Genomic DNA, 20,961 nt, shown 5'->3' with positions numbered 1-20,961 from the left:
AAACGCGAAAGCTGAAATTTGAGTTTCCTTTCCAATGGTTAAGTACTTGGTTGGTGCAAATGGTTAATGTGGTCAGCTGCCAGCTAAAAGGTTGGAGACTTGAGTCCAAGTTGGAAGAAGGGCCTGGTGATCTACTTCCAAAATAGCAGCCATTGAAAACCCTATGGAACACACATCTACTCTGACACACATGGGGTTGCCATGAGTCAGAGTTGACTCGACGGAAGCTGGTTTTCAAATGGTTATAGTTAGTGATGGTATAGCATTCTCTATTTTACCAGACAGCACTTACACTCACTAGATATGTAAACTGTTGTTTTTCTCTCCTTATTAGGAAAGCAGCTGCAGGACAGTGAGAAAAAAATAGACCTTAATCCACAAATAGCTATTTTTATACCCTTATAGATAAAAGAGCTGAGGTTCAAAGATACCAAGGGACTTTTCCTAGAGCCGAAATGCAAGTCTCAAAAAACAGACAAACAAACAAAAATCTTTTAAGTGAAACAATGTTCTCCCCCACCCAAATGCTTTGTGAGCAGCAATGTATGGAACAGCATTCTTGCAAACCGCAGGCATTTCATAAGCAGCCATCATGCTAAACACTAAGTTGAAGACAGTGTGGACTTGAAGGGGTTTCCAGTGCAGGAGACACAGGTGTGCTGCAGAAAAATGTTCAGAATACAACAGGTACAAAGGAGGCAGTGGCCACTTCTGGAAAGGTAAAAGCAAAGGGTTTTCTCAAGGAGACACATGAGCCAACTCATAAAGCTGACATGCTATACGTCCAATGGAAGGGCAAAGACAGAGGAGAAGATCAGGCCAAAGGACAGCACAGGTTGAAGTTCAGAGTCGTGAAATAGAGCCTGGCTGATTCAGAAACTGCAAGGAGTTAACTGTGGCTGGAATCTCTGAGGAAGGGACGTTCAGTGAGAGATGAGGTAGAAGAATTAACAGAGCCAAATCATGGGCTCTGCCTATGCCGGGAATGGCACAAACTTATGTTTTCACAGTGTTTAGGGCAGCTGCCTGGAGAAGGGATTGGAGGCAGGGATATGCTCAGCTGTAATAGACCAGGCAACAGATGATGAATGTTTGGAATAAGGCAGAGTGGTCTTGAGAGTGAAGAAGCAGTGATGATACCAAAGGTGTTAAGGAGGTGACCGAATTTGCTTACTAGAGGGGAGAGAAAGATGGAAGTCAAAGGTGACATCCAGTTTTCCAATTTGAGTGTTGGAGAAAATGGTAGTGCCATTCACTGAGAAGGGAAACCCAGGAGAGAAAGACAATAATATGGCAGGCTTAATTATGATCTCTGGGTACCTTTCTGGAGCCCTGGTAGCTCAGTGATTAAGAGCTCGGCTGCTAACCAAAACTTTAGCAGTTCAAACCCACCAGCCACTCCTTGCAAACCCTGTGGGGCAGTTCTACTCTGTCCTATAGGGTTGCTATGAGTTGGAATTGACTCCATGGCAACAGGTTTGTTTTTTGCGCAAAGAGGGGAGTATCTTTCTGGCCCCCATACATCTGTCATGTTGTCTTACTGTGGGGGCTTGTGTGCTGCTGTAATTCTGGAAGTTATGCCACTGTATTCAAATACCAGCAGGGTCATCCATGGCCGACAGGTTTCAGCAGAGTGTCCAGACTAAGACAATAGGAGGAAGACCTGGAAGTCTACTTCTGAAAAGAATTAGCCAGTGAAAACCTTATGAATAGGAACAGACATTATCTGATATAGTGCAAGAAAATGAGTCCCTCAGGTTTGGAGGCACTCAAAATATGACTGGGGAAGAGCTGCCTCCTCAAAGTGGAGTCCACTTTAATGATGTGGATGGAGTAAAGCTTTTGGGACCTTCATTTGCTGATGCAGCAGGATTCAACATGAGAAGAAACAGCTGCAAACATCCATTAATAATCAGAACCTGGGATGAAAGAAATATGAATCCACAAAAATTGGAAATTACCAAAAAATGAAATGGACCATGTAAACATCAAAATCCTAGGCATTAATGAGCTGAAATGGACTGGTATTGGCCATTTTGAATCAGACAATCAGATGGTCTACTATGCTGGGAATGACAAATTGAAGAGAAATGATGTCTGGTTCATCCTCAAAAAGAACATTTCGTTATCTATCCTGAAGTACCAGAAACCCTGGTGGCGTAGTGGTTATGTGCTACAGCTGCTAACTATAAGTTCAGCAGTTCAAATCTACCAGGCACTCCTTGGAAACTCTATGAGGCAGTTCTACTCTGTCCTATAGGGTCACTATGAGTCGAAATCGACTGGATGACAACGGGTTTTTCCTATCCTGAAGTACCATTCTGTCAGTGATAGGGTAATATCCATACCCCTACAAGGAAGACCAGTTAATACGACTATTATTCAAACTCACACAACAACCACTAAGGCCAAACATGAAGAAATTGAAGATTTTTACCAACTTCTGCAGTCCGAAATTGATCAAACGTGTAATCAGGATGCATTGATAACCACTGGTGATTCGAATGTGAAAGTTGGAAAAAAAGAAGAAGGATTGGTAGTTGGAAAATATGGTCTTGGTGACAGAAACGATGCTGGAGATCGCATGATAGAATTTTGCAAGACCAATGAATTCTTCATTGCTAATACCTTTTTTCACCAGCATAAATGGTGACTATACACATGGGCCTCACCAGATGGAATACAGGATCAAATCAACTACATCTGTGGAAAGAGCCGGTGGAAAAGCTCAGTATCACCTGGCAGAACAAGGCCAGTAGCTGACTGGAACAGACCATCAATTGCTCATATGCAAGTTGAAGATGAAGAAAACTAGAACAAGTCCACAAGAGCCAAAGTATGACCTTGAGTATATCCCACCCGAATTTAGAGACTATCTCAAGAATAGATTTGACACATTGAACACTAATGACCAAAGACCTGACCAGTTGTGAAATGACACCAAGGACATCACACATGAAGAAAGGAAGAGTTCATGAAAAAGACAGGAAAGAAAGAAAAGAGCAAAATGGATGTCAGAAGAGACTGCGAAGCTTGCTCTTGAACGTTAAGTAGCTAAAGCAAAAGGAAGAAATGAAATAAAAGAGCTGAACAGAAGATTTCAAAGGGTGGCTAAAGAAGACAAAGCAAACTATTATAATGGCATGTACAAAGACATGGAGATAGAAAACTAAAAGGGAAGAACACACTCAGCATTTCTCAAGCTGAAAGAACTAAAGAAAAAGTTCAAGCCTCGAGTTAAAATATTGAAGAATTCTATGGGGAAAATGTTAAACAAAGCAGTAAACATCAGAAGAAGATGGAAGGGATACACAGAGTCACTGCACCAAAAAGAATTGGTCGATGTTCAATCACTTCAGGAGGTAGCACATGATCAGGAACCAATGGCACTAAAGGAAGAAGTTCAAGCTGCACTGAAGGCACCGGTGAAAAACAAGGCTCCAGAAATTAATGGTATACCAACTGAGATGTTTCAACAATCAGATGCAGCGCTGGAAGTACACACTCTTCTATACCAAGAAATTTGGGAGACAGCTATCTGGCCAACCGACTGGAAGACGTCCATATCTATGCCTATTCCCAAGAAAGGGAATCCAACCAAATAAGGAAATTATTAATCAATATCATTAATATCACATGTAAGTAATATTTTGCCAGAGATCACTCAAAACTGGCTGTAGCAGTACATTGACAGGTAACTGCCAGAAATGCAAGCTGGATTTAGAAGAGGACATGGAACCAAGGTTATCATTGCTTAAGGCAGATGGATCCTGGCTGAAAGCAGAGAATACCAGAAAGATGCTTATATGTGTTTTATTGACTACGCAAAGGCATTCGACTGTATGGATCATAACAAATTATGGATAACATTGCAAAGAATGGGAATTTCAGAACACGTAATTATGTTCATGAGAAACCTATACAAATCAAGACGCAGTTGTTCAGACAGAACAAGGGGATACTATGTGGTTTAAAGGCAGGAAAGTTGCGCATCAGGGTTGTGTCCTTTCACCATACTTATTCAATCTGTATGCTGAGAAAATATTCGGAGAAGTTAGACTATATGAAGAAGAATGGGGCATCAGGATTGGAGGAAGACCGATTAGCAACCTGTTATATGCAGATGACGCAACCTTGCTTGCTGAAAGTAAAGAGAACTTGAAGCACTTACTGACGAAGACCAAAGGCCATAGACTTCAGTAATGATCAAAAATAAAAAGCAAACCCATTGCTGTAGAGTTGATTCTGACTCATACCAACCCTATAGGACAAAGCAGAATTGTCTCATGGAGTTTCCAAGGAACACCTGGTGGATTTGAATGGATGATCTTTTGGTTCCCAGCTGTAGCTCTTTACTAAGCCTTCAGTGTTTCCTCAGTAAGGATTACACTTCAACGTAAAGAAAACAAAAATCCTCACAACTGGACCAATAAGCAACATCATGATAAACAGAGAAAAGATTGAAGTTGTCAAGGATTTCATTTTACTTGGATCCACAATCAACAGTCATGGAAGTAGCAGTCAAGAAATCAAAAGAAGCATTGCATTGGGCAAATATGCTGCAAAGGACCTCTTTAAAGTGTTGAAAAACAAAGATGTCACCTTGAAGAGTAAGGTGCACCTGACCCAAGCCATGGTGTTTTCAATTGTCTTACATGCATGTAAAAGCTGGAGAATGAATAAGGAAGTTGAAAGAAGAATTTTTGCCTTTAAATTGTGGTATTGGCAAAGAATATTGAATATACCGTGGACTGCCAAAAGCAAGAACAAATCTGTCTTGGAAGAAGTACAACCAGAATGCTCCTTAGAAGTAAAGACGGCAAGACTTAAATATTTAAATACTTCAGACATGTTATCAGGAGGGATCAGTCCCTGGAGAAGGACATCATGCTTGGTAAAGTAGAGGGTCAGCAAAAAAAGAAGACCCTCAATGAGATGGACTGACACAGTGGCTGCAACAATGAGCTCAAGCATAACAATCATTGTGAGGATGGCACAGGACCAAGGAGTGTTTTCTTCCATTGTGCAAAGGGTTGCTATGAGTTGGAACCAACTTAACGGCATCTAACAACAGCACCACATTTCTGGGATCTGGGTCATTATGCTTGACTTCTCAGACCTCACCTTTTGCTGTGGGGTGTTTCCTTTCACTTGGTGTCCCTCAGTGGCATAAACAGTTAAGTGCTCTGCCACTAACCAAAAGGTTGGTGGTTTGAATCCGTCCAGAGGCACCTCCGAAGAAAGACCTGATGATCTACTGCTGAAAGATCATAGCCACTGACAGCCTTATGGGGAAGTTTTACTCTGACGCACATGGGTCGTCATGAGTCAGCGTCAACTTCAGGACAAATGGGACTCCTTTCACTCACCTTTCTGGTAAGTGTCTTAGCTAACAATTAACTGTAAGAGAGAAAGCACAGGATCCCAGCTCGGTTTTTCAAATAATTACCCTGCAGTAAGGTAAAACACAAAGGCAACACAGACACGAAGTGGGTGACACAGGTGCCTGCTCTTAGCACAATGCACATGTAATTCGTCTTTGGGTATGTGTCAGGGCCTAATAAGTACCTGCAGTGTTTTTTACGGTTGGGTAGTAAGACTTAATAGGGCCTTGCTGAAATAATAATTATACTGCCTATATACCCAGACTGTAGGTGTAGGTGTAGTTGTGGGTAGTTGAAACCTGCAAAAAGGCTTGGACTTCAGGAGCTTGGTGACGTGTGTAAGCAGATTGAAATGTCTCTGTCAAACAGCCAATGTAGATTTAAGGTAGAACTCCTCACAGGCCTCTACCTACTTCTACCAAGGGCAGAGGCATCCCCTCAAGAGGGACGGAGCTCCAGGGGGAGCATGGCTAGACCAGTGGTCAGTGTCTTTGGTGAACACAGCCCCTGCCCAAACACACAGTTTGGGAAGGGGGGCTGTGCTGTATTCTAGCCCCCACTGGCCTCTTCATGTGCACCCTCATGCTTGATACAACCTGTAGCCACTGTGTGAGGCAGCCCTGGGGCCTCAGCAAGGTCCCTTCTGCATCCCCTAGCCAGTAGGAGGCCCAGATGTGAGAACTGGTTACTGGAGATTAAGCCAGCTCCCACTGAGTCTGTTCTGACTTAATGGTGACTCTACGCGTGCCACAGTAGAACTGTGCTCCATGATGTTTTCTAATAGCTGATTTTTCAGAAGTAGATTGCCAGGCCTTTCTTTTGAGGTGTCTCTGGGTGGACTCAAACTTCCAACCTTTGGATTTGCAGCCAAGAGTGTTAACTGTTTGCACCACCAAGGGACTCCCGTTACTGGAGATAGAGACTCTCTTGCAAGAAAGCACTGTGTAAAGAGTATCAAATACTTTCTATGCTAGGTGCTTTTGGGGAATATGAAAGCATTTATCAAATAAATAGATAAACAAATGAAAGAATATGTCTCTATTAACAGCAATACTATAATGGGCCCCAAAACACATCCCAGGAAGGGATGGAATCAAGGAAGCTAAGTAATCATGGAAGCTAAGTAGAACAGCCCACAGGGTTTCCAAGGAGCACCTGGTAGATTTGAACTGCTGACATTTTGGTTAGCAGCCTTAGCTCTTAACCACTATGACACCAGGGTTTCCAAATATCATATGGTTATGCAAAAACTAAATTTCCTACTAGTAGGAATGGTTTTTCCATTCTGATTTTAATGTCATAAATTAATATACTGATCGGCCTATTTTTCAGCTAGTAGAAAAAGCCCCATGTCTTTAAAATCAAGATCTAGATTTGGATATGTGTCTATGAGCATAATGCAGAACCAGATCCCATCAAGGGGATCCTAAGTCATTTCCTTTCCTTCCTCAGCACTCCTGATCTCCCCGAGAGAACAGAACAGACGACGTGAATGTATGTCTAAGGAATCCATTTCTGAGTAATTATTGAAAACCGTTAACAACCCATCCTTTTTTTGTGCAAGCTTTAGGACCCACAAAGTGAGGCACAATGAAGTCTTTTTCAAGCCAACATGTTCTAACATGTTCAAGCTTGAACCTTTTTGAATTACTACTGAGCCAGAAACAACTAATGCAATTTGTTGTAATTTCCTAAGGTACCCACAGATGGTTTAGAGCAAGGGTTTCTCAACCTCAGCACTATTAACATTTTGGGCTGGATTATTCTTTGTTGTAATAGGCTTTCCCGTGCATGGAGGATGTTTAGTAACATCCCTGGCCTTTTCTGATTAGATACCGGTAGCAATGCTCCACCCTCTCCAATCCCTAGTTGTGACAACTAAAAATGTCTCCAGACATTTGTCAAATCACCCCTGGTTGAAAAACACTGATTCAGAGCAACACTGGCTCTCAAATCCAAGTTTAGCCAGACACAAGGAGCCAGCTGAACATCTGAAGAACAGAGAACTAGTCTACATGCTGTTGTAATGAACAAAGGACTAATGACAAGTGAGTTGAAACTCCCTCATTGCTTCAGCCCAGTAGATTTAAGGTATTATCGTTGTTAGTTGCTGTCGAGTTGATTCCTACCCATGGCAACCCCATGTGTGCAGAGTAGAAATGCTTTGTAGCATTTTTAAGACTGTCAACTTTTAGAAGCAGACAGCCAAGCCTGTCTTCCAAAGTACCTCTGGTAACCTTTCAGTTAGTCAGGCACTTAACTGTTTGTGCCAACCGGGTATGCCTAGATTTAAGGTACTGAGTAAATAACTTACTACAGAAGTAAGAAGTGATTTGGTCTATCAACACAGCCCAACATTAAACTTTTGCTGATTCTTTTTTGTCAGACAGAATTTTTTTTAAAAAGTAATTACGGTATCTTTATTATGCTGCATCTGCACATCAGTAATCTTATAGTAGCAGTTGATAGAGACCCAACTCAAGATGGCTTAAGCAAAAAAAAAGGGAAGTTTTTGTTTAGTTGTTTGTTTTTGCTTTGTTTCTAATTGAGTCACAAAACAGGAAAGTCCAGGGATAGGACTGACTCTATATACACTTGGATCCAGGTGTTCACACAATGAAGCCAGGAATGTTTCACTTTCATCTTTTCGTCATACTTTCTTCTATGTTGGCCTTATTTTCAAGGTGGGTGTTTTCTCCCAGGCGGTGGCAGAGATAGCCATTGAGGCTCCAGGCTTATGTCCTAAAAACCCAGTGGAAAGAGGGGTCCCTTTTTCATGAGTTCCAGCCAAATTTCCAGGCATAAGTCTCATTGGTTTGGCTTGAATCAAGTGCCCAGCTACGAGCGAATAACTGTGGCCAGAGAAATGGTCAGATGATTTCCCAGGCTTGTTAGTACACCCTGTGGTCGTTACTTATAATTGAGTCAGCTCCGACTCAGGAAAGCCAAAATGTTGCCTGGTCCTGAACCATCTTCATGATTATTGGTATACTCAAGGCCCCTCCAGGCGCTCCTTGGAAACTCTATGGAGCATTTCCACTCTGTCCTATAGGGTCGCTATGAGTCGGAGTCGACTCGATGGCACTGGGTTTTTCTGGGTTTTTTTTTTTCAAGGCCGATATTAAGACCACTGTGTATTTTGAGTGCCTTCCAACCCTCGAGGCTCATTTTCTAGCAATATATAGGACAATATTCTGTTGCAATCCACAGGGTTGTAATTGGCTAATTTTCACAAGTAGATCACCAGGCAGGCCCTTCTTCCTAGTCTGTCTTAGTCCCCATGATAGGCAGCTTCTAAGACAGCCTCCATTGACTCTGTCTCCTGGTCTTCATGCCCTTGTGTAATTACTTCCCCTTGGTGTAGGATAGAGCTAGTGACTTACTTTTAATGAATTGAATACAGCAAAAGTGATGGGATGTTATTTATGAGATTAGATTATGAAAAGACTATGACTCTGTCTTGCTTTTCCTGTCCTTCCTCTCAGAGCCCTCGCTCTGAGGGAAGCCAGCTGCTGGTTGTAAGATCCCTACAGAGAGGCATCTGGCAAGAAACTGATGTCTCCATCAAAGAGTCAGCAAGGGCCAACAGCCACAAGAGAGTCTCTTAGAAGCAGGTGCACCACCATCCCCCCATAGTTGAGCCTTGGCCAACACCTTGCTGGCAGTCTCTTGAGAGATCTTGAGGCACACAGCAAACTGCAAAACTGCTCCCAGATATCTTACTGTAACTGTGAGATCATGTATTTGTTGTTTTAAGCCACTAAGTTTTGGGGTAATTTGTTACACAGCAGCAGGTAACTTAATGCAATCACACACACACACACACACACGGATACAGGATGCGGAAGCTTCACCCAACACCATGGCCTGAGAAAGATGGAAGCATGGCCCCGAAGGAATTCTTACATTCGAAAGCACATATTCATTATAACCTCCAATTTGGTCTCTTTAGACTGAATATATAAGCTTCAAAATATAAAAAGAAAGCACACTTTCAACCTCCTAGCCATAGGGAGAAAAAAAAAAATGAAGACTTTCATATGACTACATCAGGAATGGATCTGTACTAACCTGGCTTATAAGAAGCTTTTTAAAGGCACATATTATTGGGGGGGAGGGAAGGAGTCAGTGTAAACACAGTGTTGAGAGCTGTTTTATCCTCCATTCATCTTCCGAGATGGAAACTGCTGGAGACCAAGTTCAAGTGAAATTTTTCTATTGCTTTAGACCTCTTTGCAGCAGGAATTTGTAAATTCCATTTTGAAGCATTGGCCTTGAGGTCTTGATTAATATTTTTTCCTCGAAATGTCCTTGAAGCACTAAAACAAGGTACATGTAGGCTCTGAATTACTTCAGGTCCTCCAGAACACACTATATTTAAGACTAGCTTCTCTCTGTTTGGCTCACTACTGCATCTCCATTTACCATGCCTGGCACATGGCAAGTACATCAGGAAAAATAAAACTTCTGTAAATTTGCATTAAGTACTAAGGAGATTCTGACTTGCTAACGTAACCCAGTGGAGCCCAAGTCTCTCCAAATTGCCCATGATGAAAAGTCACAAAAGTGGAGAGAACTTAGGAAGTGACTTGAACTCCCAAAGCTCAAAATGGTTAAAAACATTTTCATAGTCCCACTAGACAGTGGTCAAAGCATTTAAGAAAAAGCTGGTTGCTATTTTAGAAAACTGGCTTTAAACCTTGATTAAGAGAGACATTTCTCATTTTTTTCTGCAGTGTGTAAATAGAACAAAATTCTCACTGATAAAGAGCATCATTTTGTATAAACATCTTCCTAGGCTTTTCTGCAGCAGAGGGCAACACCTCATGAATTCTTTCGAGATCACTCTGGCTCGTCAGGGAGTCAACCCATGCTGAGTTTACTATTCAGACCAGATTATTACCAAGCAGTTGGAGTGAGCAAATTCCCACAACCAATTTTCTATAAAAATCCCAAGTAATTGAAATGGGAGGAAGGTACACAGTAAAAGTCAGAGTGAATAATTTAGCATAGTAGCTCTCTGCAGCCTCTGAGGCCACGTATTCAAGGCATTTTATTTGAAGGTTCACCAAGCTGCTCCTATCTCCGGAGCATCCTGGCCTCAATCCACCCATCTCATCGAGAACAAGGAATGTGGACCCACCATTAACCCTTCTCTGGTACTAGAGTGATCCTGTGAATACCCTTTTACTGTACCTCCTCTTTTATCCAAATGGGACATTGTTGTACTTGGTATCTTCCTAAAGGTCAGTGTTGCGAAACATCATGACACACTGCAGTGGTCACCAAATGAGGGTGCAGTGTCTGCTCCCCGATCCTGTAGGTTCCTCCCAAGTGTAGGCTCATCTGCTAGGAATAGGGAAGGCTGGTTGTAGATTTAGAAAACTGGCCTAAAATCTTGATTAAGAATAGCATTTCTAATTTTTACCTACTCTGAGTCAGAATCGAATTGACGACAACTAAAAACAACAAAAACTACTACGTAAATAGAACAAAATTCTCACAAATAAATACCTTGTATTCCTAGGGTCACTATGAATCAGAATCGACTCAACGGCAATGGGTTTGGTTTTTGGTATCACTAGGAGATGCGAAGGCATTCCACTGTGTGGATCATAACAAATTATGGATAACATTCCAAGGAATGGGAATTCTAGAACACTTAATTGTGCTCATGAGGAACCTGTACATAGATCAAGAGGCAGTTGTTTGGACAGAACAAGGGGATACTGTGTGGTTTAAAGTCAGGAAAGGTGTGAGTCAGGATTATATCCTTTTACCATACCTATTCCATCTGTATGCTGAGCAAATAATCTGAGAATCTGGACTATATGAAGAAAAACATGGCATCAGGATTGGAGGAAGACTCAAATACGCAGATAACAACAACCTTGCTTGCTGAAAGTAAAGAGGGCTTTGAGCACTTACTGACGAAGATCAAAGACCACAGACTTCAGTATGGATTACACCTCAGCATAAAGTAAACAAAAATCCTCACAACTGGACCAGTAAGTAACATCATGATAAATAGAAAATAGATTGAAGTTGTCAAGGATTTCATTTTACTTGGATCCACTGTAGACACCCATGGAAGTAGCAGTCAAGAAATCAAAAGACACACTGCATTGGGCAAATCTGCTGCAAAAGACCTCTTTAAAGTGTTGAAAAGCAAAGGTGTCAACTTGAAGACTAAGGTACTCCTGACCCAAGTCATGGTATTTTCAATAGCGTCATATGCATGTGAAAGTTGGACAATGAATAAAGAAGACAGAAAAAGAATTAATGCCTTTGAATTGTGGTGTTGGCAAAGAATATTGAACATACCATGGACTGGCAAAAGAATGAACAAATATGTCTTGGAAGAAGTACAACCAGAATACTCCTTAGAAGCAAGGATGGCAAAACTACATCTTACATACTTTGGACATGTTGTCAGGAGAGATCAGCCCCTGGAGAGGTAAGCCCCTCAACGACATGGATTGACACAGTGGCTGCAATGATGGGTTCAAGCATAACAACGATTGTGGGCATGTCTCAGTGTTTTGTTCTGTGGTACATAGGGTCACTATGAGGCAGGACCAACTCAACAGCACCTAACAACAACAACAACTAGGAGAGGATCCCTGGTGGTTCAGTGGTTAACAGCTTGGCTGCTAACCCAAAGGTCGGCAGTTTGAATCTACCGACTGCTCCTTGGAAACCCTATGGGGCAGTGCTACTCAGTCTTATAGGGTCACTTTGAGTTGGAATCAACTCCACAGCAACAGGTTTAATCCCTAGAAGAAGGAGCCCTGCTGGCATAGTGATTAAGTGCTTGGCTGCTAACCAAAAGGTTGGCAATTTGAACCCACCAGCTGCTCCATGGGAGAAAGATGTGGCAGTCAGCTTCTGTAAAGATTGTTGTTGTTGTTTGATACCATCAAGCCAGTTCCAACTCATGACAACCCTATGTACAATAGAACAAAACACTGCCTGGTCCTGTGCCATCCTCACAATTGTTTCTATCTTTGAGCCCATGGTTGTATGCACTCTGTCCATCTCACTGAGGGTCTTCCTCTTTTTCACTGACCCTCTACTTTACCAAGCATGATGTCCTTCTCCAGGGACATATGTCCTGATCATATTTCCAAAGTACCTGAAATGAAATCTCTCCATCCTACCTTCTAAGGAACATGGGCTGTACTTCTTCCAAGACAGATTTGTTTGTTTTTCTGGCTGTCCATAGTATATTCAATATTCTTCACCAGAACTATAATTCGAAGGCATCAATTCTTCCTCAGTCTTTCATATCTGTTGTCCAGCTTTCACATGCATGTGAGGTGATTGAAAATACCATGGCTTGGGTCAGGTTCAATTCAGTCCTCAAAGTGACATCTTTGCTTTTCAACACTTTAAAGAGGTCTTTTGCAGCAGACTTGCCCAATGCAATTCGTCATTTGATTTCTTGACTGCTACTTCCATGAATGTTGATTATAGATCCAAGTAAAATGAAATCCTTGACTTCAATCTTTTCTCTGTTTATCATGATGGTCCATTGGTGAGGATTTTTGTTTTCTTTACACTGAGGTTTAATTCATACTAAAGGCTGTGGTCTTTGATCTTCATCACTAAGTACTTCATGTCCTCTTCACTTTCAACAAGCAAGGTGGTATCCCTGCATATCGCAGGCTGTTAATGAGACATCCACCAATCCTGATGCCACATTATTCTTTATATAGTCCAGATTCTCACATTATTTGCCCAGCATACAGATTGAGTAAGTATGGTGAAAGGATACAAACCTGATGCACACATCTCCTGACTTTAAATCGTGCAGTAACCCCTTGTTCTGTTTGAACAACTGCCTCTTGTTCTATGGGAGTTATTCATAATCTGTTATGATCCACACAGTTTTTTCATAGTCAATAAAACACTGGTAAACATCTTTCTGGTATTTTCTGCTTTCAGCTAAGATCCATCTCACATAAACAATGATATCCCTCGTTCCATGGCCTCTTCTGAATCCAGCTTGAGTTCCTAGGACTTCCCTGTCTCTGTACTGCTGTAACTGCTTTTGAATTATCCTCAGGAAAATTTTACTGGCATGTGATATTTAATGACATTATTTGCTAATTTTAGCATTCTGTTGGATAACCTTTCTTTGGAATGGGCACAAATATGAATCTCTTCCAGTTGATTGGCCAGGTAGCTGTCTTCCAAATTTCTTGGCATAGACAAGTGAGCATTCCCAGCATTGCATCTTGTCTTAGTTAGCTAAAGCTGCTATAACAGAAATACCACAAGTGGATGGCTTTAACAAATCGAAATTTATCTTCTCACAGTTTAGGAGGCTAAAAGTCTGAATTCAAAGCACCAGTTCATGGGGAAGGCTTTCTCCCTCCGTAGGCTCTGGAGGAGGGTCCATGTTGATCAGGAAAGCCTCTGCTCAGCTGTGTCCTCAGGCTGGCTTCTTTCTAGCCCTCGGTCCCTCAGCCCAGGCTCTGCCCTGTTCAGGCAAGTGTTACAAAGTTCTTCAGTTTCATTAGTAAGTGCTCAGAGGCATCCCACTCCACCAGGAAGCCTCCTGCCCAAGGGCGCTCAGCTCTCTCTCACTCTGTGGGTCAGCTCCTGCACCATCTTTTGCCAGTCCCCTGGTTCTGCTGCCCCCGTTTCTCTGCTGCCACTTCTCACCATCTTGTGCCATCTCTGGTGTTAGAACTGTCTCTCCATGTCACCTGGTTCTAAGAGGTTCTCAGTGCAGAGACTCTGGGTTCAAAGGATGTGCTCCATTCCTGTCTCTTCTTCTTGGTGGTATTGAGGTCCCGCTCTCTGTTTGCTTCTCTCTCCTTTTATCTCTCGTGAGATAAAGGTGTGACTCAAGTAAAGGTTTTATTTGAATAAGGGTGCTAAGTGTGGTGACTGAGGTAAGGGTGGTGACATGAGTCACACCTTCTAGTAAGGTGGTGACTCAAGATATATCCCCCCCAATCCTGCCTCATTGACATAACAGACACCCCTTTCCCAAATGGGATTATAGCCACAAGCACAGAGGTTAGAAATTACAATATATATTTTTGGGAGATACAATTCAGCTGGAAACTCTGGTGGCATTGTGGTTAAGTGCTACAGCTGCTAACCAAAGGGTCGGCAGTTCAAATCTGCCAGGCGCTCCTTGGAAACTCTGTGGGGCAGTTCTACTCTGTCCTATAGGGTTGCTTATGAGTCAGAATTGACTCGATGGCACTGGGTTTGGTTTGGTTTTTACAATTCAACCTATAACACTTTCATTTATTGAAACATCTCAGTTGATGTTCTGTCAATTCCTGGAATCTTGTTTTTCAGTAATGCCTTCAGTGCAGCTTGGACTTCTACCTTTGATATATTCTGTTTTTGATCATACGTTACTTTCTGAAATTGTTGAACATTAATCAATTCTTTTCGATGCAGTGACCACAAAGATTATAGTCTTGGAAGCCCTATGGGGCAGTTCTACTCTGTCCTATAGGTTTGCTGTGAGTAGAAATCTACTTGACAGCAATGGGTTTGGATTTTTCATTTTATTCCTAGTCAGGGGTACATGGGTGGTGCAAGATGTTAATATGTTCAACTGCTAGCCAGAAGATTGGAGGTCCATGCATAGGCACCTTGGAAGAAAAGCCTGGCAAGCTATGGAGCACAGTTGTGCTTTGACACATATGGGGTTATCATGAGTTAGAATTGACTCCATGACAACTGGTTTTATTCCTAGTCAGAACTAGTCAGGATTTGGGGACACAAGTGGCAGAAACCTAACTCAAATTAGCTTCAATGAGGAGAATATTTGTTGACCCATGCTGCTGATAAGAGTGCAAAGTAACTGACAGGATTGAGTGAAGCTCTGAATTAGAACAAAATTCACTGAGTCTGACACCTGGAAATCAATGACCCAAGCCAGAATCTCTGTATCCCAGGGTCCCCACAGTCAGAGAGGTGGAAGTGAACAGACAATACCAGAAAAAAGGGGTGAGAGAAATAACATGATGGAAAATCAAATAAAAATTAGCAAAGTTAGGAGCTCTGTGAGCTACTCCAATTACCTACAATCCTAGAGCAACCATCTCAAAGGCTTACTGGTGTAAACCCTATGGCCAACCACATTCTAGGTCTTCTTTCCTACCTGCCTTCTCCTCTACCCAAACAAAGGATCTGTTTGTCCTTGCAGATCCACTCTCTACTTGTTCTCTGCCTGGAACGGCTACATCAGTGGGCTCCTATGCCCTTTGCTTTCTGGTTGGGTTTGGCCAATGGGAAGGCCCCACAGGAAAACAAAGGGAAGGCAAAAGTAAGGTCAGGATAACTTTACCCAACTGTGGAACATGGCTATTGATGAATTAATAAACAGAGATGTGAACTAAATGCTTTCTAGAATTCCTCTTGGAGATAGGATCACTTTGCTTGTGGGGTGTTTTTGTCTTCTAAACTATAACTTTTGTTTCTTGAGGGCTGAAACCATACTTTGTGTTTCTTTGGCATTCTCCAAATTTCAGTTCTCTGAACACAGGCCACCTTAACTGATACCATTGATCTACTGGAGGGGATAATAAAACTGGAAATTCTGAAAAGTGTTTGTGAAGAAGAAATACGCCATTACTACCCTGCTTTTTAAAGAAATATGTTGAAGAGACAAATAAAGAGCATATTTTCCTTTGGTATTTCTCTGAGGAATCAAACAGAGGATAGATTTATTCCCACTCAGTGCTCTGTTATGTTCTGTTATGCCTTTATGAATTCTAAAAAAAGGAATTTTTTAGGTCAGGAATTCATCTGTCAAAAGGCTTTGTACTAGAGCCCATGGGAAGGAGAGGCTTAATCGTGAATTGAGAGCCAGAGGCCTCCTTACGTGTTTGCCTTCCCACTGGCTTTCTTAGAAGGGGCTTTGGCAAGATTGTTAACTCTCATTCTGTGCCTCAGTATTTATCTCTCAAACAAAGGAGAGTGCCTTCCTGTCTAAAGAAGTGGGGAAATAGGTAAGTCTGGGACTCCAAAATAAAAATCAGTTGCCATGGAGTCAATTCTGACTCATGGTAATCCCATGTGTGTCAGAGTAGAACTGTGCTCCATAGGGTTTTCAATGGTTGATTTTTCAGAAGTAAATCATCAGCTTTTCTTCTGAGGCACCTCTGGGTGGACTCCAACCTCCAACACTTTGGTTAGCATCATCCAGGGACTCCAAGATAAAACTACCTCAGTGTGATTTGAGGGGTTCTGGAGGGACTTCCCTGCCTCCAACTATCTCCCTTTGGCTTGGCCCAGGACAGAAAGAAAAAAAAAAAAAACCACGTCTCACAACCTAATTTAGACAGTGCCTTAGCCTGGGTTCTCTAGAGGAGCAAAACCAGTGAAGCGTACATACATATACACAGAGAGAGAGAAATTTACTTCAAGAAAATGGCTCATGCAATTGTGAGGAAACAGCTCATATAATTGTGAGGGCTGGCAAGTCCCAAATCCATGGGTAATATGACAGGCTGAAGATCTCTACTGGTTCACGTGGTTGCAGGGGCTGACAAACTCAAAATCTGCAGATCAGGCAGCAGGCTGGAGGACTCTGCTGGCTCACAGAGTTGCAGCAGTTGGTGAATGCAAAATCTGGAGGTCAGGCAGCAGCCCAGAGACGTCTGCGGGTTTATGCCCCAAGAACTGGAAGTCTGGTGATTAGAAAAGTGCAGGGTAGAGAAAAAAGGAGAGAGTTTTGCCAGAACATCTATTTATATACTGGAGGCAGACATCACCCCCAAGGAAACACCTCTTTCAACTGATTGGCTGCTCACATCAGATCACAAAATGGAAGTGATTACGTAGTGTCTGCCAAACCACTGAGAACCATAACATTACCAAGCTGACACATAACATTAACCAATGCAGCCAGTGAGGAATTGGTTAAAATACAGATGCTTCCTAGGAAGATGTGATACTATTTTGCCTTTATCCTATGTTACACATTTCCCCCACATTTTATTGTTTTTGAAATTAGGATGTGTTTTTACAATCAGTGTGAATATTTAATGTGATAGTGCTTCTTTTTTTCTCCTGAAGAATTGTTTATAACGATTAAGTTCTTGCTGTTGTTGTTGTTAGGTGCTGTCAAGTTGGTTCCAATTCACAGCACCCTACGTACCACAAAACGAAACACTGCCCAATCCTGCTCACAATTGTTATGTTTGAGCCCATTGCTGCAGCCACTGTGTCAATCCATCTCAAGGATCTTCCTCTTTTCCACTGACCCTATACTTTATCAAGCATGGTGTCCTTCTTCAAGAAATGATCCCTCCTGACAACATGTCAAAGTATGTAAGACGCAACCTCACCATCCTTGCTTCTAAGGAGCTTTCTGGTTGAACTTCTTCCAAGACAGATTTGTTCATTCTTTTGCCAGTCCATGGTATGTTCAATATTCTTTGCCAACACCACAATTCAAAGGCGTCAATTCTTCTGTCTTCCTTATTCATTGTCCAGCTTTTGCATGCATACAATGCTATTGAAAATACCATGGCTTCAGTCAGGCACACCTTAGTCTTCAAGGTGACATCTTTGCTTTTCAACACTTTAAAGAGGTCCTATGCAGCAGATTTGCCCAATGCAATGTGTCTTTTGATTTCTTGACTGCTGCTTCCATGGGTGTTGATTGTGGATCCAAGTAAAATGAAATCTTTGACAACTTCAATCTTTTCTCCATTTATTATGATGTTGCTTATTGGTCCAGTTGTGGGGATTTTTGTTTTCTTTATGTTGAGGTGTAATCCATACTGAAGTCTGTGGTCTTTGATCTTCATCAGTAAGTGCTTCAAGTCCTCTTTACTTTCAGCAAGCAAGGCTGTGTCATATCTGCATATAGCAGGTTGTTCATGAGTCTTCCACCAGTCCTGATGACCCGTTCGTTCTTCTTCATACAGTCCAGCTTCTCAGATTATGTGCTCAGCATACAGTTTGAATAGGTATGGTGCAAGGATACAACCCTGACTTTAAACCATGTGGTATCCCCTTGTTCTGTCCAAACAACTGCCTCTTGATCTATGTACAGGTTCCTCATGGGGATAATTAAGTGTTTTGGAATTCCTGTTCTTCTCAGTGTTTTCTTTATTATGATCCACACAGTCAAATGCCTTTGCACAGTCAATAAAACACAAGTAAACATCCTTCTGGTATTGTCTGCTTTCAGCCAGGATCCATCCGACATCAGCAATGATATCCCTGGTTCCACGACCTCTTCTGAATCCAGCTGAAATTTCTGGCAGTTCCCTGTCGAAATACTGTTGCAGCCACTTTGGAAGATCTTCAGGAAAATTTTGCTTGCCTGTGATATTAATGATATTGTTTGATAATTTCCACATTTGCTTGGATCACCTTTCTTGGGGATAGGCATAAATATGGATCTCTTTCAGTTGGTTGGCTGAGTAGCTGTCTTCCAAATTTCTTGGCATAGATGAGCGAGCCCTTCCAGCACTGCATTCTTTTGTTGAAACTCCTCAGTTGATATTCTGTCATTTCCTGGGGCCTTGTTTTTTGCCAATGCCTTTAGTTCAGCTTGGACCTCTTCCTTCAGTACCACTGGTTCCTGATCATATGCCACCTCTTGAAATGGTTGAACTTCAACCATTCTTTCTGGTGTAATGACCCTGTATATTCCTTCCATCTTCTTTTGATGCTTCCTGTATCATTTAATATTTTCCCCATAAAATCCTTCACTATTGGAACTCTAGGCTTGAATTTTTTCTTCAGTTCTTTTAGCTTGAGAAATGCTGAGTGTGTTCTTCCCCTTTGGTTTTCTATCTCCAGCTGTATCCACATGTCATTATAATCCTTTGCTTCCCAAGTCACCCTTTGAAATCTTCTGTTCAGCTCTTTTCCTTCATTGTTTTTTCCTTTTGCTTTAGCTGCTTGATGTTCCAGAGCAAGTTTCAGAGTCTCCTCTGACATCCATTTTGGTCTTTTCTTTCCTTTTTTTTTAATGACCTCTTGCTTTCTTCATGTATGATGTCCTTGATGTCATTCCACAACTCGCCTGGTCTTCAGTCATTAATGTTCAACACATCAAATCTATTCTTGAGATGGTGTCTAAGTTCAGATGGGATATACTCAAGGACATACTTTGGCTTTTGTTGACTTATTCTAATTTTCTTCAGCTTCAACTTGCATATGAGCAATTAATGCTCTGTTCCACAGTCGGCCCCTGACCTTGTTCTGACTGATGATATTGAGCATTTCCATTATCTCTTTCCCCAGATGCAGTCAATTTGATTCCTGTGTATTCTATCTGGCGAGGTCCATGTGTGTAGTCATCGTTTATGTTTGTGAAAAAAGTTATTTGCAATAAAGAAGTCATTAATCTTGCAAAATTCAATCATACAATCTTCGGTATCATTTCTATCACCAAGACCATACTTTCTAACTACCGATCCTTCTTCTTTGTTTCCAACTCTCACATTCCAATCACCAGTAATTAACAATGTATCTTGATTGCATGTTTGATCAATTTCAGACTGCAGAAACTGGTAAAAACCTACAATTTCTTCGTCTTTAGCCTCAGTGGTTGCTGTGTAAATTTGAATAATAGTCATTAACTGGTGTTCCTTGTAGGTGCATGGATATTATCCAGGTGTATGGATATTATCCCCCACGTGTCTGCCAGTTTGTTATACTAATGGGACTTGTGTGTTGTTGTGATGCTGAAAGTTATGTGGCCAGTATTCAGGTACCAGCAGGGTCACCCATGGTGGAGGAGTTTCAGCTGAGCTTTCAGGCTAAGACAGAATAGGAAGAAGGACCCTGTAGTCTACTTCTGAAAAGAATTAGCCAGTGAAAATCTTATGAATAGCAGTAGAACATTGTCTGATATACTGCCAGAAGATGAGGTGGAGGGCACTCAAAAGATGACTGGGGAAGAACTGCCTCCCCAAAGTAGAGTCAACCTTAATGATGTGGATGGAGTAAAGCTTTCAGGACCTTCATTTGCTGATGTGGCATGACTCAAAATGAGAAGGAAGAACTACAAACATCCATTAATAATTGGAACCTGGAATGTACACAGCATGAATCTAGGAAAATTGGAAATCATCAAAAATGAAATGGAACGCATAAACATCCATATCCCAAGCATTAATGAGCGGACATGAACTGGTATTGGCCATTTTGAATCAAACAATCATATGGTCTACTATGCCAGGAATGACAACTTGAAGAGGAATGCCATTGTATTCATTGTCCAAAAGAACATTTCAATATCTATCCTGAAATACAATGCTGTCAGTGATGGGACAATATCCATAAGCCTGCAAGAAAGAACAGTTAATACGACTATTATTCAAATTTTTTGCCACTATTATTAAATATATAAGAACCACCTGAGAAGCTTGTTAAAAATCTAGACTCCTGGGCCACATGTGAACAGGTAGGTCTGAGATTTGATGAGGAATCTGCATTTTTAACTCCAGGTAATTCTGAGAAGGAAGCCTTGCTTCGAGACTCTCTGAACCAGTATTTTCCAGGGTCCAGGAAATGTGATTTTATGGACATTTAGTAGTGTGAGTTCATCAGTGTGTATTACAGAGGCTGGTCAGGT

Source organism: Elephas maximus, chromosome 2 (assembly GCF_024166365.1).
Source record: "Elephas maximus indicus isolate mEleMax1 chromosome 2, mEleMax1 primary haplotype, whole genome shotgun sequence".
NCBI lineage: Eukaryota > Metazoa > Chordata > Mammalia > Proboscidea > Elephantidae > Elephas > Elephas maximus.
Note: the sequence above shows the minus strand (reverse complement) of the source record.